Source organism: Lissotriton vulgaris, chromosome 7 (genome assembly GCF_964263255.1).
Source record: "Lissotriton vulgaris chromosome 7, aLisVul1.2, whole genome shotgun sequence".
NCBI classification, from domain to species: Eukaryota; Metazoa; Chordata; class Amphibia; order Caudata; family Salamandridae; genus Lissotriton; species Lissotriton vulgaris.
Window position 1 is genome coordinate 1,171,913,246 of NC_141695.1, and position 24,533 is coordinate 1,171,937,778.

The following is a 24,533-nucleotide window of genomic DNA, read 5'->3' on the forward strand; positions in this document are numbered from 1 at the left end:
TAAGTCTCGCCTATTCTATCCCGCAGGGATAAAAAGGTGAGATTATAGTAAGGGGAAAAGAAAAGTCTACCTAGCTGCGGATCGCGTACAGTTCATGTGAGCTATGCGTGTGCACATCATCGCCAGCCACATCACACACCACCATTTGTCTGTGCCTTGGCATCAGACTTCAAAGGCTGCCGCTCCCCCGCACTGCATCAGACTTGAAAGGAATGCACTCCCCCGCCACAGCAATGGCGAGAGCTTTTTATTTTTTTCTAGATGGCTCCTTACTGATTTCCTGTCTTTCTCTGGCTCACATTTTACTTTCTTCTCGGACTCATGCTTTTTTCGTCGGATCTTGCATTTCTTTCCCCACTCTTTAATCTGTTAGTTCTTTTTTCCCCCACTCTTGTCGGCTCAAGCTTTTTTCCCCCCACTGTTTTGTCGGCTTGAGTATCCCCTCCCCCACTCTTTCGTCGGCTCGTGCTCCCCCACTCTTTCGCAGTGCATTTTTTTCTCCTACGCCTCACACTGCTGCACGCCCCACACTGCTGCACGCCACACACTGCTGCACGCCACACACTGCTGCATGCTGGACACTGCTGCATTACTCACACTGCTGCATGCTGCACACTGCTGCACGACTCACACTGCTGCACGCCCCACACTGCTGCACGCCACACACTGCTGCACGCCACACACTGCTGCACGCCACACATTGCTGTACGCCACACAACACCACCACATCACTCAGGGACACCACCATATCACTCTAGGACACCACCATATCACTCTAGGACACTACCACACCACTCTAGGACACTATCACATCACTCTAGGACACCGCCACATCACTCTAGGACACCGCCACATCACTCTAGGACACCGCCACATCACTCTAGGACACCGCCACATCACTCTAGGACACCATCACACTACTCTAGGACACCACCACGTCACTCAGGGACACCACCACGTCACTCAGGGACACCACCACGTCACTCAGGGACACCACCACGTCACTCGGGGGCACCACCACGTCACTCGGGGGCACCATCACGTCCCTCGGGGGCACCACCACGTCACTCGGGGGCATCACCACATCATTCGGGGGCACCACCACATCACCCTGGGGCACCACCACATCACTCGGGGGCACCACCACATCATTCGGGGGCACCACCACATCATTCGGGGGCACCACCACATCATTCGGGGGCACCACCACATCACTCTAGGACACTACCACATCACTCTAGGACACCACCACATCACTCTAGGACACCACCACATCACTCTAGGACACCACCACATCACTCTAGGACACCACCACATCACTCTAAGACACCACCACATCACTCAGGGACACCACCACATCACTCAGGGACACCACCACATCACTCAGGGACACCACCACATCACTCAGGGACACCACCACATCACTCAGGGACACCACCACGTCACTCAGGGACACCACCACGTCACTCAGGGGCACCACCACGTCACTCAGGGGCACCACCACGTCACTCAGGGGCACCACCACGTCACTCAGGGGCACCACCACGTCACTCAGGGGCACCACCCCCCCGAATCAAGCTAGTGTCCCAACTCCCGTTCAGGACTAACTGCCCGAGTCTTTCTCAAAAACTCCCTTCGGCACAACTACAGTGCGATTGATTGCGCAGGCCATGGCTGGATTCTGCACAGTCAGTCAAAAGTGATACAGGCGAGGGGCGTGGCCAAGATGGCGACCTGCTAGGACGTGTACCGATCGGCTCCCCGGCCCTGAACCCCGATCTGCCCTGTCACAAGCCTGCAAACCCCCCCAAATCACTGGCATTTTGCCCTGCCGCACTGCGCTCCTCAGCGGTACCCACCCGGGAGACCTCTGGCTGCTGAGACGACCGCCCGAGCCGTGCTTGGTTTGCTGCGGCTGCACTGCTTGGGGTGAGGAGAAGTGGCGGCCGCGGGCCTGCACTGCCCGGCGCGGCTTCTGGGGGTCTGTTGCCGACAACACACAAGCGGGACACCACTCGCGGCGACCCGCATCGGCAGGGACCTGACGCCGTTGAACGGCCCCGGCAGCAATATCTACCCGACGAGCGGAGGGGGCGGCCGGCCCCGGGGTCGCCTTGGTGGGCTGCTGCAAAACCAGAGGCCCCGGCTTCAGGCCTACAGCGTGTGGGGGAGCGAGGATCGGCGGCGGCCCTGCCCCGGCGGGGGGCCCTCACGGTGAGCCCCGCAGCGCCGCCTGAGACGGTGAGAGCTGAACCTGGCCACGCGCTGCACCACTGGGAGGCCTATGACCCAAAAAGAAGAGCTGCTCACCACGAAACTCAAGGCCCCTGCTTCGGGCCTTGCTGGGCCTGACTAGCGACGAGAGCGGGGTGCCTGTACCTGGCGAGTGGGGGGGAGGGAGGGGGGGGGAGGGGGGGGGGCGGTCGGCCACCTATGCATCTGCCCAGTTACTGCACCTGTAACCAACAGGCGAGGAGGGGCACAACAAGCGTGAAGGCGCCCAGCTGCAACGCGCCAGGCCGAACGGCCGATAAAGCCCGGGGACCCAACAGGGGAGAAATGAGTGAATACCCGGACGCGTGGGATCCCTTCAAGAGCCGTCCACCCTACAGGCCCAGTTACATCGTGGTTGGGCCCCCTAGTCATCTGGGGTCACCGTTTCGGCTGATTTTCAAATGGAAGGGGGCCCTCCACCAACTCTGTTCGCTCCGAGACACATGTGCCCTGCTGGGACTTGACTTGCCAGAGGAGGAGCAGGCGGAGGACGCCTCCGCGTGACCCACAAGAGATGGACCACCACAGAACTCCCGAGACGGATGGCAACAAGTGAGGAGACGACGTTCACCTAAAACCAACTTGATGTCGGACCAGACGACCATGGCCATGGAACACGCCGCAGCCATCCAAGAGGTGGTCAAGGACACGACGGCTCCACCCTGAAGTAATATTAACTGGGGATTTGCTTCCATAGATTTGCATTTTTGAGGGCGGGCAGGCGGGAAGGGCGGGGGGCCTCAGGGGTTGCCACTGCCACAAACTCCTCCATCTTGAAACTCTAAGGGCCTGAATTGAGTTCAGATAGGCCCGGGACTATGGTTCATTTCATGTTTGGGGATCGCTTGTTGGGGTTGGGGAGGGAGAGGGAGGGGCGGGAGGGCAGGGGGTTGCTAGGGGGGGAACAGGAGTTTGGGGGAGGGATAGGGGCGGCGGGAGGGACTGCGGGAGGGAACCAGTGTGCCAAGGGGGGGTTCCACGAGATCTATTCATCGCCTTTCACTTACATCTGGTAATACAGTGTTGTCACTTTCGTACATTGCCCCTTATCCACTTGACCTGTGATGGCTGACTCTAAAATTATTGACCCTTAATGTGAAGGGCTTGAACAATCCCATTAAACGGAGGGCGGTGATTTCATATCTGGAGAACTCAGGGACCGAGATTTGTTTACTCCAGGAGACCCATCTATTGGCAAAGGATTGGCATAGGATGCGCTTGCGCGCCTTCCCCCAACAGTTCTTCTCCTCTCTCCCGGTGAAAAGGGCAGGGGTAGCCATTCTGGTGGCCAGGTGCTTTTAGGGGCGAGTGAGGTATAAAATGGGGGAGATCAAAGGCAGGCTCCTCGCTTATAGCTTCTCGATCGGTGGTCAGCACCTGACAATTGGTTCCCTATAAAATCCGAACACTGGGCAGGAAACCTTTCTGAAGAGCGCCATTTCAGAAAAACTCCAATCCCCAAACTCACTTCTACTGTTACGGGGGGACCTCAATCTGGTGATGGACACTAACCTAGATAGGTCTGGGCATAGGTACGGGGACACAGGCACTCTATCCACTGCAGGCAAGGCTTAGATACATGAACAGGTCTGGTAGACTTCTGGAGAAACAAACACCCTAGGGCGTCCCATTTCACCTTTTACTCACACGTGCACCACACCTATGCCAGGCTCGACCACTTACTCGGATCCTCTGACTTAGTCACTAGGAATAAAGACATTTACATTGTACCAGCGGCTCTCTTCGACCACAGCGCAGTTGAGCTACGGCTCACGATCCCCAAACCTAGTCGTCCCCCTGGAACGTGGCGGCTGCGCGAAACCCTCCTGCAGCGCGCGGAGGTCGCTAAGCAACTCCATCAGTGCATTACTGATTATTTAGCCATCAACGAAACGTCCGAGACACCGGTATCGGCCCTGTGGGGAGCCCTGAAATCGGTGGCCCTAGGCGAGCTCATTGTGATCGCGGCAGCAGAAGCTAAGGCCTGCAAGGCAAAGCGAGAGGACCTCACTGCTCAGCTTTCTGAACTTGAGAGGGTTCACACCGAACTGGGGCCCCACGGGTGTGGAAACAATTGAAAGCGGCAAGGGCCAAATTGGCCAGCCTAGACAAGGGTAGAGCGGAATTCACAGCTCTTCGCCTCCGCCACACTTACTATGTCGGAGGGAACAAGACTGGTCACTTACTTGCTAGTGCGCTGAAAGCTAAGGCCCAGTGCTCAAAAATCTCAGGTCTCAAAGATGGGAACGGCGTTGATATCAAGAGCGAGGCACAGGTCGCAGAGGCATTTCGGGACTTCTACACCTCTCTATACCGGGCCGACACCGTCTCGGGCAGGGACATCGACACGTACTTGCAGACTGCCGAGATCACCGCGCTTTCCGTAGCAAACGCTAACGCCCTAGAGGCCCCCATCCGATTGAAGGAGGTGACGGCGGCTATATCTCGCCTCCGCCCTCTCAAATCCCCGTACCAGACGGCTTCTCAGCCGTTTTTTATAAAACCTTCAGTCAGCTGCTAGCTCCTATCCTCACCCGGCTCTTCAACTCCTTCAGGGGACCTGGCACCATACCCCCGGATATGCTAGAAGCCGAAATCGTGGTCTTACCTAAACCTGACAAGGAACCCACACACTGCTCAGCGTTCCGCCCCATCTCCCTCCTCAACCTGGACCTGAAGCTTTTTACAGGCATCCTGGCTGCACGCCTTGGTCCATACTTGCCTGGGATTCTGGAGCCCGACCAATCAGGTTTTGTCATGAACCACCAATGCAGTGATAACACCAAACGGATACTCCACCTAGTCGACAAGGCCCACTTCCAACAATCAGAATCGGCTCTGCTGACTATCGACGCTGAAAAAGCGTTTGACCGGGTTGACTGGACCTTTCTGCAGCGGGTCCTTACGTGCTTTCAGCGAGGGGACCGCTTTCAATCCTGGATAGCGAGCTGCTATCATCATCCGCTGGGTAGGGTCCGCCTGGTTGGCCTACGCTCGAGCCCTTTTGAGATTCAACGCCTCTTATTCGCTCTATATGTAGAGCCACTGGCGCAAAAGATCTGCGACAACCCCAACATCCATGGCATTACCTTCGGCTCGGAACCTCACAAGATAGGCCTCTACGCCGATGACATCATAGCTGCTCTTGACCATCCGGAACACTCAATCCCTGCCTTAATGGGGGATATAGAGTCCTTCTGGGTCATTTCCAGCTTCAAAATTAATAAGGGAAAATCCCTGATACTACCCCTGGGTAGAAATGTCCACTCCCTCGTGGGTGCACCGGGGTATGGCGGAGGATTACGGACGGCTACACAGCTCCCGTACTTGGGTATTACCCTCACTTCCTCCACAGATTCGACGGTTGCCCTCAACTATGCAACTCTCACATCCCAGGTTCGAGCCGACTTTGCGCGGTGGTCCAAATAGCCTCTTTCCCTGCTTAGGCGCACGGCGGCAGTGAAGATGTCGACCTTGCCTAAGATTTTGTATATCTTTGAAACCATTCCTGTACTACCCCCAGCTGGCGCTATCGCAAGCCTACAGACGGGCCCTCCACCACTTCATCTGGGAGGGGATGCAACTGCGAATTGCATAAATAGCTGGCATATCGGAACATAGATGAGGGGGGTCTTGGGATCCCCAACCTCCAGCAATACTTACAGGCCACCCAACTCCGCTATTTGGTAGAGTGGTATAGGCCGGAATCTGAAAAGCGGTGGTTGTTTCAAGATAGAGCGATGGCTCAGACGTCCCTCTGGAAGGTTCTGTTCCTCCTTCGGCACCACAGACCACGGTACCTCCAGAGGTCACCCATCACCCGCACCGTCATGAAGGTTTGGGACTCGGTTGCTGTTAAGAGAGGTCTGACGACCTTCCCCTCCCCGCTCAATCCCATCCTGGACAACCCGGAGTTCCCTAAAGGCACGGACCCCCATGCCTTCTCACAGTGGCGGGGCACGGACTGCCGGTCCGCCGGTCACCTTTTCGATCTGCATGGCTTCATCCCCTTCTCTGACGTAGTGGAGGGATATGGTGTGGTCTCCCCCCACCTCTTCCAATACTTTCAGATCCGGCACTGGCTCACGCATCCGGATTGCGCTCCTCTAGTTGGCAGACGCATGACAGAATTCGAGAAGTGGCTGGTGACAAAAGACTCGGACAGACGTCTCATATCGGAACTTTACAAAATGCTCACGCCCCCCACTGCACCTGGCCGCACGGCGGGACAGAGGCGCTGGGAAGCGGAGCTCGAGAGGATCCTGACAAAACGGGAATGGAGCTACATATACTACAGGGCTTCCCACACCACATGCAACACCGCAGGCAGGGAGACGGCGGTGAAACTGGCCCTCTACTGGCACCTCACTCCTGTTCGACTCCACAAGGGGAACCCAACTCGAAGCGCGCTTTGTTGGAGAGGCTGCGGGGAACAGGGTACCCTGACCCATCTCCTCTGGGAATGTCGAGAAGTTAGGGATTACTGGAAAGCGGTCCTAGACGACATAGACAGTACATTTGACACTGAAATCCCGAGATTTCCAGCATACACCATCCTAGGCTTCCCAATGCACTTACCTTCCCCCTGAAATCGATCCGAGGACGCCAGATGGGAATCGCTATGGCTGCATCACAGCACATTCTGTCGCTCTGGGGAACGACCACTAGACCCACTCACACGGGATGGTTGCATAAAATCTGGTTCACACTGGGTATGGAACGCATTCAGGCTACAATAACACAGTCCGCAGCCACGTTCCGAAAGGTTTGGCTGCCATTACTGTACCTCCTCTCCACTGAATTCAACAAAATCACATGCCCTAGATATCTCCGCTTACTACGCCTCACAGAGACTCCACAGGATCCCACATGATATCATGAAAGGGAGCGTTGGACGGCATTTGAACACCTTGGCGATTGTCTTATTAGTTTGGCACACTGGTTGGGGCGGGTTGGGGGAGGGCGGGGATCTTTGTGTTTTATTTTGGAAGTTTTGTTTTCTTACCAGGCTGAACACTTGTGAGGTTTACATCGCACCTACGGATCGGCACACATATCTTGCTCACAGTTTGAATTATGGAGAAGACATGTATGTCTGTCTCAACAGTTGTCTATGTGTGATGTCCTTTCCTTGCAGCACACTGCCTGTCTTTCTTCTTGAAATTAATAAAACAAATTTGAATTTAAAAGTGATACAGGCCTCCCAAATGCCCGAGCCACCCTGATTAGTGAAGAACGCTGCTCAGCTGTGAAGTAGAGTAGAACCTTGTCATCAACAGCACCTGCCCAGCAGTCTGCAGCTCTTGATACACAGAGCCAGCCCTGCTGCTCCTGTGCATCAATACTGTTTGGCCAAGGTGGAGTTTTCGCACTTAAGGCGATACAATTGAGAAGAGCTAGAATGGAGTACAGAATCAGTTAAAGAACTACATATTTGAATTTAGGATCACGATCATTCAACCACCAGTAGCTAGAAGCAGCAGCTGTGTACACAGTGGGCAAGTGGTATTTTCAAAATATGATGAGAAGGTACTTGGAGGGGTGCTGGAAAATTGCCCTCTCTGCGAGGTCAATATGGGATTTTTGTCTTTTTGCTGAATCCTCTTTTTGCTGGTGTAGAACTGTGCATTTTACCCCTGCTAGCCAGTCGTAAAGAGCCTGTGTTCCCCTTTTCAATATGATGAAATTGTTACACCCCCAATTGTCATTTTTAACTTGCCTGTAAGTCCCTAGTATGTTGTACAGAGTGTACTCAGGGCCTGCAAAATAAATGTCACCAGTGGGCTGCAGCACCCATTGTGCCATTCACTGCATTGACAGGGCAAACTACACTGCAGACCTGCCACATGCAGCACAGATATGCAGGTTTAAACTGCAAATTCGATCTGTCAAAATAACCCCTTTTGACAGGCCTAACCCTTCCTTTTGTAGGACTTCCTGCCCACAAGGCAGAGTGCATGGTATTTGAAAGTAGGACATGTAGAAATATAATGTTAAACATGTCCGTATAGTGAAAAAAACCTAAAAGTTATTTTCACTCTGGCACGGTTTACTGCTCAATCGGAAAGCATTTGAATACAATATTAAGTTTAATAAAGGTTATCTCTGGCTAGAAAAAAAAAACAGTTTTGGATGTCATGAAATATTCATTACAAAGCCAAATCACTGGTGAAGTTAGATTTGTAACAAACATTTTAGTAAGTTAACTTTTAAGAAATTTACCTTTGCCCTGCATTAAGTCCCTAACTCTAAATCTGCATTTTGCTCTCCAACTTCTGCTAGCCAGTAATTAGCATTCAAATAGGTGTGAATGAGGTGTGAACGTGCTCCAAGGACCAAACAGTAGGCAATGGCATATATCACCCATCTTAACCTGAAAGAATATGATGGGTGGAGTTGTGAGGCTCCTTTTTTGACAATATATTTTGACAAATCCAGCTTGAATATCATATTCTCCTTGACAAGTCTGCAGGGTTCTTCGTTGGACACTTTGGGCGCTCTACAAGAGGGCCCCCCGCCTCCCCGTCGCAAGCAAATGTTAGTTGACACTTTGGCAGGTCCTTCATTTTGCCACCACCCCACCCCTTCTTAGCCCCCTGGCCCCAATCACAGTGGGCCTCTTTTTAATACAGTGTCATAGCTGTATGGCAGGTCTTCTGGGTTTACATATGTTATTTGGGAGGGAAACAGGATGCCAAAACAATGTGTGCATCCCCGTCTGCTTGCTGAAAAAACAGCTTTCATTATACCAGGTATCTGTCTCTGAGTTTGCTGTGGGTACACAACCTGCCTAAACTGGATTTTATCGGTATATGTGGGAGAACACTAGGATTACTACAGTAGATTCTGCACACACAAAGCCCAGCTCTCAGGGCCAAAGTTCAGTGTGTTCAAAGACTTCGCCCATCTTGAAGTTGCCAAAGCAGGTATGGTTAGCCCAGGGAACTTCTACCCCATTGACCAGGATGTGTCCAGGTGTCTACCTCTTGTAACCCGGAGTAGGAAGTGAACTCCAAGGCTGAACAATAGGTAAAGCTACACCTGCAAAACAAGCTATAAAAGCATTTTCCTGCAACTGCCCAGCTGACCAGTGGCAACTGGACCTGGACTGAATCCTCCTGTGGCGCTCTGGCTGCCACCCTGCGAGTCTCTAACTGCCTCTCCTAGGGTCCTGGGGGCTTCAGGAGTGTAGTCTGTTGATGGGCTGGGACTTAAAGGACTAAAGTCAGAAGGTAAAATCGTAGACCAAAATGAACCTGGTTAGTATATCCGATGCACAATCTATCGCAATCAGTGTCAAATTGCGCCTAGGTCCCGGCCTTCTGTAACCCACTGACTATCATTGGCAATTAAAACTTTAAAAATTCATATATTCGGTTCCCCTTATTGGAATCTTGTCATTTTTATGCCATTTTGTTTATTAAACTTTATCTTTTTTTCTAATTAGTTTTAGATTTTTTTTAATCGTTTTGCATTTTTACATTATTACGGTTTCAGTAAAGCATACATACTGTACACATTGCCTCTACGTTCATCTGTCTGCTCTCTGCCCTAGGCACCAAGGGGTTGATCTCAGGGGACTAATATGAGTAAATATTTAGTGATTTTATTGGTTCACACTGACAACGATTGTGATTATTACTTGAGGTGGATACTTACCCTCCGCTTAACTAATAACTCAATTTCTTACAAGGAGATTTCTTATAATAATACCACAGCTAAGCCCAAAGCTCAAAGCATCAAGACTCTTTCTGATCATGACAGTATCTCCAGCTTAGCACTGTTGCCTATACATTCACATAACAAGGCTTCTTTACAGTAACTTCAGCAAAGGGAGCAATTTTTGATGACCTGTGTTACAAAGTCCTTGCCCAGAGGCACTGCCTCAAATTATACTGAGAGTCAATCAAATGTCTCTAAAAGACTATTAAGTCACATGTAAAGATCATCAGTAAAGTGCCAGTAGGGCTTGGTAAGGGTCAGTCATAGGACTGAAATACCACTCAAAAGTGGGTTCAGATTCAGCCATTTAAGGTTAGTAACTGAACGATTGGTAAAGCCATTTAATGATTTAATGTTATTCACATGAAGTGCCTCTGACAAACTCAGTGGGTTGAAGAAAATTCATTCATATGTCAGTTGCATCTGGAAGGGTGGTAAGGTAAATCCGGTTGAGTCTAGTCTTTGTGGGTCGACTACCTTTACCATCTAATCTGATCGCTGGGTCTAAGTGCAGTTTGTTAATTTTTCAAGCTTTAGTTTAGTGGATAACAAAAACTTTAAGACTAGCTAGTGCTTAATTTGCAAACTAATAACTGCCAGTGCCCAAATTCTTCTCAGTAGCAGTCTGGCGCCACTGCCAATAGATGGGGTTGTCTAATAATGAGGCTGTCTAGCCTTGATTTCACCTCATACCTCTTTCATTGACCAACATACTCTCCCTGCCCCTTTATCTCACTCTTGGACATTCTTTTTCATCCTTGCTTTCTTCGTTTGTCTCAGTGCTTAATTTGAGCAGGTGGTTTTCGGTGCTCGGCAACAGCAATAAATTGTCAACACCAGTGTTATGTTATGTTATGTTATTTTGTGTCTTTTATAGCGCTCGGCTACTCAGATGAGTGTCCCGGCGCTTTGTTTGACAGTCTGACAACGTTAAACACAACAAACAGCTAAAAGCAGGTCAGGAGGGCAGAGATCTAAGAGGCAAAGAGCCAGGTTTTCAGGCCCTTCCTAAAAGTCAGCAGATTAGAAGTGCTGCGAAGAGTCAGGGGCAAAGAGTTCCAGAGTTGAGGGGCCCGGAGCTTAAAAGAACGCCCTCCCATGCGTGTCTTTCTCACACGGGGAACAGTGGCCAAGAACAAAGACTCAGACCTCAACGATCGGAGAGGGCAATAGGCAAAAAACCTCTTCCGCAGATATTTCGCCCCTGTTGCATAGAAGGCCTTATGGGCGAGCGTTAAGGCTTTAAAAACTATCCTCTGGCGAATAGGCAGCCAGTGGAGCGATTGTAATAAGCCAGAGACTCTAGTTCGCCTATGCAGGCCAAAAATGGCACGTGCTGCCGCATTCTGTACCGCCTGCATACGTTGCAGGAGATATTCCGGCAGGCCAAGATAGAAGACGTTTCAATAATCCAAACGTGAACCAATCAAGGCCTGTACCGTCACCCTCCTGTGATCCTCGGAGAGCAGAGGGAAAAACTTCCCAAGCATACGGAGCAGACCAAAACAGGTGCCAGTAAGGGCCAGGACCTGTGATCTGAGGGTCAGACCGTTGTCTATCTTAATCCCCAGGTTCTTAGCGAGCTGGGACGATCGCCCGGGAGGAGACATATCAGCCGGCCACCATACCTACCAGTCAGGATCGGATTGACAGCCGAAGAAAAGCACCTATGATTTGTCAGAGTTGCACTTGAGGCTATTCAGTTGGAGCCAGTTAAAAACAGCACTCAGGCACTCACGGATGCTCTCTCCGTCAAAAACCTCTCCTTTCCGGCAGGTAAAAAGCAGCTGAGTGTCATCTGCGTAGGATACGATCTGGGCCCCGAAAGACTCGGCCAGAGCCGCCAGAGGGGTCATAAAGATGTTAAAAAGAGTCGGGCTCAGTACCGAGCCCTGCGGGACTCCGACTCCCAATGGCGGCATCTCAGCAGAGCTGGAGGAGGCCCAGACCGTTTGTCGACGGCCAGCCAGGAAGGAAGTAAACCAGCTGAGCACCGTCCCCCTCAGACCGATCTCATAATGTCTGACCAACAGATCTTCATGGGGGACGGTGTCGAAGGCCGCCGACAAGTCCAGCATAATGAGCATGGCTCTGCCACCCGCATCCAGTGTCTCCTTGATGGCCTCGGAGACCTCCAGAAGCGCCGTCTCCGTTCTAAGATTGGGGCGAAAACCCGACTGGGTAGGATGTAACAGGTCGTGCGATTCCAGAAAATTGGAGAGAACGCTGTGGACATGCTTCTCCAGGGTCTTAGCCAGCGCAGGAAGCAAAGAGATAGGTCTATAGTTGGCTAAGACCTCAGGGGCCAGACCAGGTTTCTTAATAAGGGGAATCACCATGGCCTGTTTCCACGCCGATGGAACCTCACCCTTACTTAGGGAAAGATTCAGGAGGGGATTAATCAACGGATTTACCATTTCCGACACTTTCGCCAAAAATTTGGCCGGAAATGGATCAAGTGGCGAACCAGATTTAAGACTGGCCAAAAGCGACAATGACGAGGCAGTAGAGAGAGGCGAAAAATCTGACAGGACTGGACCTAAAAGCACCGATGAGGCGGGACTAGCCTCAGAACCCAAAGAGGCACAGACCGGCCGAGGAGGAAAAGAGTCCTGAATTAACTTGATCTTTGTAGTAAAGAAAAGTGCCAGATCCGATGCCCAGGTCTTAGTGGGAATATTTACAACAAGGGGTGGTGAGGGACAGAGTCTCTGAATTAAGCTGAAAGCTCTCACCCAGTCAAGAGATATGGGCTAGATCCAACACCGTTTTTTAGCTCACTGCACCATCCCAGTTTCAGAACCTGGCTGTATGCAAATTAGTCTGTTCCTGTCCCAGTGCATGATGGGAACAGGGCAAACCAAACTACAAAAGCCAATTCTTACACTGGGAAGGAAACAAGCTCCCGGGGACCGGTTTCTGGCATTACAGCCGTCTTCGGCCCGGTTTGCTTGAATCCTGATGGTGCAATGAGCAAGGGTCTCACATCTGAAAATACCCTTCCACGCTTAGGGTGGACAAAAATATTTACAACAAGGGGTGGTGAGGGACAGAGTCTCTGAATTAAGCAGAAAGCTCTCACCCAGTCAAGAGATCAGGGCTAGATCCAACACCGTTTTTTAGCTCACTGCACCATCCCAGTTTCAGAACCTGGCTGTATGCAAATTAGTCTGTTCCTGTCCCAGTGCATGATGGGAACAGGGCAAACCAAACTACAAAAGCCAATTCTTACACTGGGAAGGAAACAAGCTCCTGGGGACCGGTTTCTGGCATTACAGCCGTCTTCGGCCCGGTTTGCTTGAATCCTGATGGTGCAATGAGCAAGGGTCTCACATCTGAGAATACCCTTCCACGCTTAGGGTGGACAAAAATATTTACAACAAGGGGTGGTGAGGGACAGAGTCTCTGAATTAAGCAGAAAGCTCTCACCCAGTCAAGAGATCAGGGCTAGATCCAACACCGTTTTTTAGCTCACTGCACCATCCCAGTTTCAGAACCTGGCTGTATGCAAATTAGTCTGTTCCTGTCCCAGTGCATGATGGGAACAGGGCAAACCAAACTACAAAAGCCAATTCTTACACTGGGAAGGAAACAAGCTCCTGGGGACCGGTTTCTGGCATTACAGCCGTCTTCGGCCCGGTTTGCTTGAATCCTGATGGTGCAATGAGCAAGGGTCTCGCATCTGAGAATACCCTTCCACGCTTAGGGTGGACAAAAATATTTACAACAAGGGGTGGTGAGGGACAGAGTCTCTGAATTAAGCAGAAAGCTCTCACCCAGTCAAGAGATCAGGGCTAGATCCAACACCGTTTTTTAGCTCACTGCACCATCCCAGTTTCAGAACCTGGCTGTATGCAAATTAGTCTGTTCCTGTCCCAGTGCATGATGGGAACAGGGCAAACCAAACTACAAAAGCCAATTCTTACACTGGGAAGGAAACAAGCTCCCGGGGAGCAGTGAGCTAAAAAACGGTGTTGGATCTAGCCCTGATCTCTTGACTGGGTGAGAGATTTCTGCTTAATTCAGAGACTCTGTCCCTCACCACCCCTTGTTGTATATACAGGTCTTAGTGGGGGCAGCTTGACTTACATTAGACCGAGGGGCAATAAATTCCCTGACAATTGTAAAGATCTCTTTGCTGGAGTGCTTGTGATAGTCTGCTACAAGGTGGCACTGTCTGGCTAATTTAGAAATGACCACAACAGTAGTAAATTACTAATTCAATAAACATTAAAAATGACTATTAACTGCCACCCAATCCATTTTATAGCTTTGGGGGTCTGAAATAGTCTGAATTGTCACACTTGTAGGTGTGTGATGGTTAGTAGCTGTGTTGTTACTATCATTGTCAGAATAGTTCGGGCAATGTTTGGTGCAAGCTGCAGTGCCCTCCCGACGAGAGCTCTGGAACTTTTATTTTTACTAATTAATCACTGCTGTCAGTGTTTTTCCATCTTTGTCTTCCTCCTTCTCTGCCCTTTTGCTGACTTTCTCTCTTTTGTTCCCTGCAAAGTTGGAGATGGTTAATAAAAAAAAAAGTCCTGGTCCTCAAACAAAGAGTGCCGGTGGACCTCGCCTGCAGCCACAGGCTGAAATTAAGCACTCAGGTTGTGATTGACAACAAATCTAGGGAAGTGAGAAGAATTGCACAAATATTCAACAAGGGGAGCTGGGAGTGTGTCAAGAATTATTATACAGCATACGTATGGCACAGTGTCTTAGTGTTCAAGAACATTGGGATGGCAGACTGCTATGCAGATAACAGGACTCAATTCTGGTCATAAGGAGACTTTTGTTGAGTGCTGGGGAAGTGAAAAAAGGATGATGAGGTTGTAATGATTATTGTAATCATATTTATTGAACTCACAGGTAACATCTTGCCGACTGTCATGTAAGGCAGCAACAGAGACCTCCACCTCTGTAGGTCTAGGACATGTTTCTGTACCATGCCCCAGCTGTGGTTCAGGGTCTTCATTTTTGTTTCCTCAGTTCACCTACAGATGTTCTTTTCTTTGACTGCCCTTCTTCCATTTACTTCTAGAGTCATTGGAGAGCGGTTCTTGCGATGTAGTCTTGATCTAATCTGATAGTGTGTTCGATCCATTTCCTTTTTTCTCACAGTGAAGGTGCCCATGTTCTCTTGCTTGCATCTAGTGAGCAGTACCTGGTTGGAGATGGTCACGGACAGAAGATGTGCAAGATTCCTATCAGGTTACTTGTGTGGAAGACTGACAGTTTAGTGATGTTGCTTTTTGTCATCCACCAGCATTCTAATCCATACAAGCATGAGGACAGAACTCAACTCTGCTACAGCCTCATCTTGGTGTTGGTGTTGAGATAACCTCCACACCTTTTGCACCATGCTGAAGCATTTCTGGCCTTGTTCGGTGTGCTCATTATGTCACTACCCACCCCAGTTAAGGTCTGATATTACTGCCTAGGTAGGTAAACTCTTTGGGGATAGCTAGATCCGCTTAATCCACCTTGATTGGTGAAGGATTTGGAATGTTGAGTGGCATGGCTTCTGTGTTGATCTTCAGGCCCATTTGCTGTGCATAGCTGTGAAGAGGCGTCTTTTCCTGCAGTTGCTTGTGTGTGAGAGAGAGCATGGCTGGGTCATCCGCATAGTCAAATATGCTACGCAAACTTTCTATCTACTGCAATACATCTAAAAATATACCTGAATCTAGGATCCTCCAATACACTCATCCCCCTACTCTATCCACTCTTTCATCCAATCCTCCTCTTGCCACATCCGGTCCCGTTACTGCACACTCCAGCCTAAGCCTTGGTTCTAATTGTGCCCACCACCGAATGCTCCATGTGCGTCTGCCTGCTTCTACTCCCGCGTTCGTGGATCGGAAAGCAGAGAGCATCTTAATTCCTTGGTGTTTCACCTGAGCAGGAAAGGCTGCCTTTTTCCAACAATCCCACACTTGGCTTTTACAAGGAAAGTCTACAAAGCAGCACTCAAATGTCTTTCTAGGATTTCTGATAGCAGTGGATAATGATCAAACCCCCTATCTGGGCCACAGGAGGCTTTTCAATGTGGATCACTAGGAGCTGCTGAGTTATATGGACAGCCAATTTCTGGAAGAGTGTATGCATGGACTCAATAAACCTACTCTGGTTACATCAAAACACATTTATCAGAGAATCTCTGCTCAACCCAATAGCTACAAACAACATAAAAATATTGGTTCTTCTGTCGAGTTCTCATAGGTTACTTAATGACGTTCTCAGTGTCTGATACGAAATTTCCCAAACAATTCTAGGGAAGAATATCACACTAGCATCAACAGAGACGCTTTAGTTTAATAAAAAAAACGACCATTAACACAGTATGTACGTATTTACTGTTAATTTATATATTAGAATTACATTATGCTTATATGTTCCACAGTAGATAAAGGCTGTTGTTCACTGGGCGAAATATTTACATATGTATAGTGATCATGTGACATATGTGCTTAATGATAAACAATTGTGCAGTATATACAAGGTGATTCAGGACATTTGTACACGGGAAAAAGGGGGAAAGGAACAGGTGGCCAGACATAGAACCAATGGCCCTGGTGGCTAATGGTGCTCCTTTTGGTCTGCAGGGCCTTGGTCGATCTGAGCCATATATTGTCGTCGACGTTTCAACCCCTTAATGTGCTCCCTTCGGTAGTCACCTTGGGTCTTCATCAGGACAGAATGCGGAGAAGTAGTGCCAGCCTAGTGCAAACCAGATCAATTTGTGGCTCCGTGTGCCTCTAAGTGGAGCCTGGCGGTGAAATCAGGGAGGACCAGGGAGTACGGTTTAACCTAGATACTTGAACAATCCGTCAAGCGGCAAAGGAGAAGCAGGCTTCAGTCCTGCAACTTCTCTGTGAATGAATCGAATTGAGCTATGGCACAAGCACAAAGCAATATCCAGAGCAGTAAATAACACAACAAAATAAAATGCCCAATAGAAATATAAAGAAATTGTAATGTGCAAAAAGACACCAAGATCATTAAAATAGGTTATGGGAAACCGGAGATAGGATTTAATTTTTTTTAAGGCAACTAGTTCCCAGAAAAAGTCAAGCATTATAGAAAAACAGTGTGTGGTGGACTGGGACCTAGGAAAAATGTCAGGAGGACCACAATGGAGTTGAGCTCGGAAACACTAAGCGGGTTGTTCCAGTCAAAGGTATAACCTTCAGACTTATTCTGCAACAGCTGCAAAAGCTTCTTCTAGTCACTCCTGAAGCCCCTAGGTCCTCACGGTAGGCTTCTGGGCACCAGGCCCTCTTGGAGTCATGAGTCTTTCAGCTTTTTGTGTCATTGATGGAGGTAAGCAAAAGGCCAACCACTTGACCCTTGGAAAGTAGTTCAAGTTCATGGGTGCCAGTAGGATTGCTCAGGGGTGACTGAGTCCTTGCATGAGTCCTCCTTCCAGAAGGAGTCAGAAGTCAAGATTCTTCTTCTAGTACGTCCTTCTTCAGATGAAGTCTTTCTAGAACCAGCAATGTTCTCAGGAGGTGGTGGTGGAGGTGCCAGTCCTGTGCACTAACCAGGGACTGGAGGTATTCTACCGTCCAATCCTAACAATTTTCTTGTAGTGTTCCCACCTCCTTTTGCAGCACTTTGTCTCTGCCTTAATGAAAAATTAAGCAAGAGTGCCTGTTTTAAGATGGCTGGACCTAGCTGCCAATAGGCAGGCCAGTCCCCAGCTTCTTAGCGACTCCCCTACCAGATAGGGTCAAAACTTGTCTTCCTTCCTACTGCGATTAGAACCGGTCTGAGAGGGTCCAATAGATGAGTAGGAGACACAAACTCTGGCATCTCCACGTTGAAAGAGTTCGTGTTAAAACACCCCATTTTTCTGCCAACTGTTCCTGTCCACTCCCAGATAACGTATCCATGCTATGTGGTCAGCAGTAACACCCATAAGCCTTTCCTGGGTCCAGAGGCAAGCCCTTGTCCTCTGAGTCAGGATTGTCAACTCTGGCTCAGATAGCCCAAAGTACATTTGAAAAGCTACTTTTCTGCTTAAGTTATAGAAAAATCAAACTTCGCCGTTAAGTCAGATTTTAACAACTAAGAAGGAAATAACTTTGAAAGATTAGTAGAGGTATAAAATAAATATTTAAATCCCACCTAGACGTACAGAGTGAAATAACATTTGTGTTTTATTTTTACTGTAACAGCACACTAACTTGCATACATAGTGTGCCCTATTCTAATATATTAGCACCCTGCACTGTGGGCCTATAAGTAACAATTTAGGGGTGAATATATATATAGAAATATTTTTCTACATGGCAAATGCATTTTTCCCTGCCATGTGTCACTGCACTGTATGTAAACTGTAGCCTAGCCAGAGCACAGTCAGTGGTGCTCCTGTCAGAAACATGTCTGAAATACATGTGGGTGGTGCAAATACAGACTGCAGCCCACAAATGACACTTAACTTTCCATGCTATAGGGTCCCTTAAGGGCACCATTCACAAGGGACTTGTAGGGACGTAAATAAGCTAAATAGGAAGTTCCAATGTACAGCACGTTTTAGAGCAGAAGCACAGGCGTTGTACTACTGCTTAACAATGGTTATGTACAAAGAGTTATAAAGCAAGTAAATCTAAACATGGACAAAGTGGGGGACCATGAAAATAATTGGTAATTTCTCACAGTGGCACAGTATTGCAGCAGTTTGTTCTCAATGTGTTCTGCAGACTTCGGGATGTAGGCTGCTCGGGTGGTGTTCAGTAGCATTTGTGTGATCCAATGCCCTGTCGGGTGCCTGCACAAAGCTGCTGCACCTTGGCAGAATGCTGTGACGTGCTGTAGAAGCGGCGAGGGCCATAATGCAGGAGGGGCGAGTGGTGTTGTAGGCTGATGAACTGCACTGGCAAAACGTAAATAGGGCTGCTGTGTTACACCATGCGGGCACTGAGGTAAGACATTTTTACTCCAGTAGAGCTTTATTCAGGCTCCAGCATTAGCAGGAGTGACAGTGGGTGCTGCTAGACGGGGAGCACAAGTGGATCTGCTTGGCGTCATAATAATGCAGTGAAGAGAGTTTCAGAATACCATGGCGTGGGGTGCACCTTGAAGAACTGTGCACTGCCCAGTGCTAGTTGTTGAGTAGAGTGCAGCTCCAATGTAGTTTCTTCTGCAGTGGAGCTGGACAATACAAGATTTCTTAGAATTTCACTTGAAGAGGTCTCCGTGTTCGTGTAGAGCTAAGCGCACTTTGGGTATTGCATGCACTAGTATAGCACTATGCTCGTTGCAGTGTAAACGTGCATGGAGCACCACTATTGAAACAAAATTCATATGGTGCTTTCATGTGTTGTGCCAAAAAGAGTCTGTGCACTTGCTGCAAATTAAAATATATGCACATCTCTAACCAGCGAAGCTCAGTAGAAAGGTCCATTTCCCTCATGATCTTGTGATTTTTTTTTCATTGCTTAAAATATTCAGCAGCACTCAAACCAGAATCACCCTCAATCTCCTTGGATACAGATTTTACTGCTGTTTTTAATTCATCATATGTTTTGCAGACACCAGTGCTATGCAGCTACCTATGCACTTTGCTTTCTCATTTAATCGTACTGACCAGGCAATAGGCAGGCAGGTAGGCCATAGAAACAGCAATAAAACAACCATCACCAGATTACCCAGAAAAGGCTAAACAGTGGACGAAGGTATATTTGGTAATACAATACCAGGCTAAACGTTATACATTATCACAGTGCAGGATAACGCAAGGTAATATAATAAATCAATCATAGTAACTGGCTAAACTCCATTTAACTTCACCAATATACTACATCAACACCGAGCGTTGCATAATGCTACAGAACTAGCTACAGAACCAATTGGATGTAGAAAACCCCATGCAGCCAACACAGTAGCCAAGGCCATGCAGATGGCAATGTGTCTCTCTCCAACCGTAAAAATGGAACTCCGTGGAAATCACTAAACCTCACGACTAAGTGCTCACACTATCAAAACAGGACCATGTGTTATACAGGAGGAAAAGTGTGTCTCTTCTCAGCAGATATATTTATTTTAAGCCTGTTTAATCTGCCAACAGATCATTATTTTGAGTCTACAGAAAACATCAGATGCCGCAGATGTCAACTGGTTGTTGTTCTTAGCAACTAAGATGGCCAACAGAACAAAGCGTATGTTTTTCTAAAAAATTGACTCAAAAATAGGTTTCCTGTCCTAAGATCACCATATTCCTAGCTTTCAGGAAGAACCAGAGTTGTAAAAAAAAAAAAAAGTTTTACCACAGTTTCTGCATTTTTCAAACTGGTAGTCCACTTTCCTATTATTTGCACTTTCAACATGCTAAGCGTTTGTGGTGGAAACAGGTGCGAAACCGATGGACGAATTCGGAAAGCTATAAATTTCTGAAAACTAGACAAAATTGAAATTTCGGCAAGGGGTCATTTGTGCAGATTGTGCATGATTTTCCAAAAGGAAACTAATTGTTGAAATCAAAAAGTAAATAAAATAAGTAGGAAAAACAGCAATTGATGACAATATTTTCATCTGTAATTTTTCCCCCAATGGCCGATTTTCAAAATGACATACTGTTAGGTCAATTGGACTCTCTTAGTTGCAGGGATAGATTTGTTACTTGTCCAATAACACATGATACAGGAGCCAACAACTGAACTGTAGCTTGTAATGAGTTGTCATTGTGCAATAAACATGCACCCATTCATTTGGTAAAATCTAATGACTGATAAATGGGTATGAAGGAAATGTCAAAACATTTAAAATCGTTCCTTGGTGCCTAGTTCGCTCCCTCCAGTGCATGTCCAGTCCACTCCCCAAACAGGAATCCACTAGGGAGAGAGAGCGCTGGAAGCACTGCCAGGGCCGGACTGGCTACAGGGTGTTTTGGCATGCTGCTGAGCTTGGGGCTGATTTCGTTGATGGGGACCTGCATGTGCTGAAAACATTCGTTATGCTTTGTTTATTTCGAAACAAAACGAAATCAGCCCCCACCACAATGAAATCAGCCCCCAGCATGCCAAAATGCCTGGTAGCCAGTCCGGCACTGAGCACGGCCACATCCCACGTAGATCAATGCGGGGCAGAGTTATGCCAACCCCACCTCCTCCCACCAGGAAGGAAGTGATCAAAACTGAAAGCAGACAATGCCATGAGCGAGGTTTGCTTTCACTTTTGTTATGAGGTGAAATCAGTGCATTGTGCTTGCAGACATTATGGCAAAGAAAATAATAATTAAACTTGGGTTCGAGGGAAGCTGTTACTTCGCATCCTGACTTTGATTTTGAAAACCAACATGTTTGGGACTTAACCACATGCGTGCGGCGGCTTTTTTCGCGCTGTGCGGCTTTTAAAAAAAAGCTGCGTTACATGACGAGCTGAGCTCGTCATGAGCATGTGAGCGGCACAACTCATGACGAGCTCAGCTGGTCATGAGCACGGAAGGGGTTAAATACCTGAAGCACTTTCTTTTTCAGGGCTGACGACAACCTGCCAATGCCCCCCGGGAATACACAGGTAGTACGGAGGATGTCAAAGATGGTTGCTCTCAACACTTCAGGAGGTTGCTAAATACAGTAGACACACTGCTTCAATACTGTCATGCAACCAACAGTACCCAGTCTATACATATGGTTATGTGCTGCTTTTCCCATCAATCAAAAAATTTAGAAGAGAACACACCCTCCCACCAGAACAACACTATCATACAACTGTCCCACTGCCAAGAGCCATAGAGTCTGTAAAGTTCTGATTCACAAAAACAAAAGTCAAACTCAATACAACATGGCAAAGGCATCAACACCACCTTCACATGACCAACATTAACAAAACATTAGCCAAGCCACACTGGCTGCATTTAACAGGTTAACAGCCCTTGGAGAGAATTGTTTTTTAACCATTTGACTTCTGTGGGCCCCCACTAAATCACTAGTGGAAGCCAGAGACCCCACACTAAGCACCTTCTACAACTTAAACGTTGAGACGATACATAAAAATACAGAAACAAATATACTAACAAATACGGAAATTGTATTTCTAAAAGATGAAACAATATGCTATACTCCAGCAGAGAACAGTATTTTTTACTCCCGATGCATACTCTCTATTTATCAGTATGTATCAGTACTTCAAATGGGGTCAACAATCTTCCATACTAGATTCTGTGCGCTGATCGCACAAATCAAGCTAAGGATACAATTACCTTTTTAATCACTAGTTTCAAATTCCTTTAAATTTACAGTGCATTTAAAAATTACAACTATTGCTTACAGAAAAAAATATATAAATCTGTGACCAAGGGCGGACGCCCGAAACGCGTCAGATTTGATGAACTTGCCTTTCCATTAAATATTGCCAAATGAAGATTGGGACTCGCGTGGTTTTTCTGCTCAGCTGCCTTGCCGGTGGCTTGTGATGAAAAATTGCTTTTGTTTTATATATATATATATATATATATATATATATATATATATATATATATATATATATATATATATATATATATATATATATATATATATATATATATATATATATATATTCACTCAAAAACAGTTTTAGGGGTGTTATAGTTTGCTGGACATTTCACTCATACAAAACCATTGAAATTGCTCCTATATAGTTAGTTGGACTAACTATATTTCGCGCACCCGCAATGCACTGGATGATGTCATCAGTGATGTCATTTGAGATGTCATCAGTGATGTCACTGGCCATGTCATGAATGATCTAATATGTGACATCATCAGCAGTGCATTGCGGGTGCGCGAAATATAGTTGGTCTAACTAACTATATAGGAGCAATTTCAATGGTTTTGTATGAGTGAAATGTCCAGCAAAATATAACACCCCTAAAACTTTTTTTGGGTGAATTTCAAAGTTTTTTATAAAGCTAATTCCTAATTATTTAAGGCCTGAAACCTATGGTTTTTTCAGTGAATTTCAAAGGTTTTTTAAATGCTAATTCCCAACTATATAAGGCCTGAAACCTATGGTTTTTTAAGTGAATTTGCAAGGTTTTTTAAATGCTAATTCCTAACTATATAAGGCCTGAAACCTATGGTTTTTTAAGTGAATTTGCAAGGTTTTTTAAATGCTAATTCCTAACTAGATCTGGTGTGAAACCTATTTTTTTCAAAAAACTTCAAAGGTTTTGTAAATGCAAATTCTATTAGCGAATAACGTTTTTATATGTTAATATCCTTCTGGTACCACCTGAGCAGCCATCTCATTTCTCAGTAGAACTGAGGCACAAGAGAGCACAAAACAAGAGTGGAAAACGCATAAAGGGGGCAGGGTAGAGACTCCCTGACCCCCTAGCCCTTCTCAGGTTGTCCCAGAAGGACCCCCAAGGGCAAAATTATTATTATTATTTTTTTTAATAAAATCGCAGGGTACGCACACGGTACGCGTACGTACGCGCACCTATACGCGTACCGTGCTCGTACCCCGCAATTTTTTTTTTTGCCCTTGGGAGTCCTTTTGAGACCCCCTGGGGGGGTCTCTACCCTGCCCCCTTTTCGTGTTTTCCACTATTGTTTTGGGCTCGCTTGTGCCTCAGTTCTCCTGAGAAACAAGATGGTGGCCAACTCTTCCTGGTTTGGACAGTTTGGAATGTTGACAGTCGACTGCCAGCCAATCAGGATCGCGCTCCCGCACGTAAGGGTACGCGTACGGTGCGCGGACCCGTAAGCTCATATAGATATATATGTGTTTTTTAACCTAATTTTCATAAAAACCACTGGAGCAATTTTCACCAAACATAGCAAAGGCACATCTGCGTACCAGTCCCTACAATTTTGCCAAGTTTGGCGTAATTCCATTCAGCGGTTCGGGCTGTAGACTTGTCAGACCATCCTATGGAAATTAACATGGGGAAAACAAGTTTTGGGACCCCCCCTTTTTTCTCAGCCCCCACTTGACTAATCCCCCCGAAAATTTCAGGGAAGGAGCGGAGCGCAACGAGACCATTTTAAGGAAAATTACAGGCAGATCCCTCAATCGGCGGCAAAGTTATTCCCAATAGAATGTTCGGAATTTCCTATGGTAGCCAATCCTAACTATATATACCTACTGGCGATATATATATTACCTACTGGCGGTCGCCAGTAGGTAGTTATAGTTAGGATTTTTTTCAATGTTAAATCTCAAAATTCTATTTGGAATAACTTTGGCGCCGGTTGACGAATCTGACTGAAAATTTCCTCAAAATGGCCTTGCGGCGTTCCGGTCCTTCCCTGAAAGTTTGGGGGGGGGGATTCGTCAAGCGGGGGCCGAGATAAAAGGGGGGTCCCAAAACGCGTTTTCCCCATGTTAATTTCCATAGGGCGGTCGATTTCACTTTTAGCCCGAACGGCTGAATGGATTTCCACCAAATTTGGCACAATTGTAGGGACTGGTAGCCCGATGTGCCTTTGCTATGTCTAAAGATATGTGCTCCAGTGGATTTTGAGTAATTTAGGTTAAAAAAAATATATATATCTATAGCAGCGCCCCGGTACGCGCCCCGGGGAGCGCTCCGGGCGCGCCACTCG

At 47.5% G+C, this 24,533-nt stretch overlaps 1 protein-coding gene across 3 annotated transcripts in view; it reads right to left on the minus strand.

Moving 5' to 3' along the window:
* Positions 1–24,533, minus strand: part of NR3C1 (nuclear receptor subfamily 3 group C member 1) — a 775,966-nt gene that overhangs the window by 80,926 nt on the left and 670,507 nt on the right. The gene's annotated exons all lie outside the window — the stretch shown is intronic.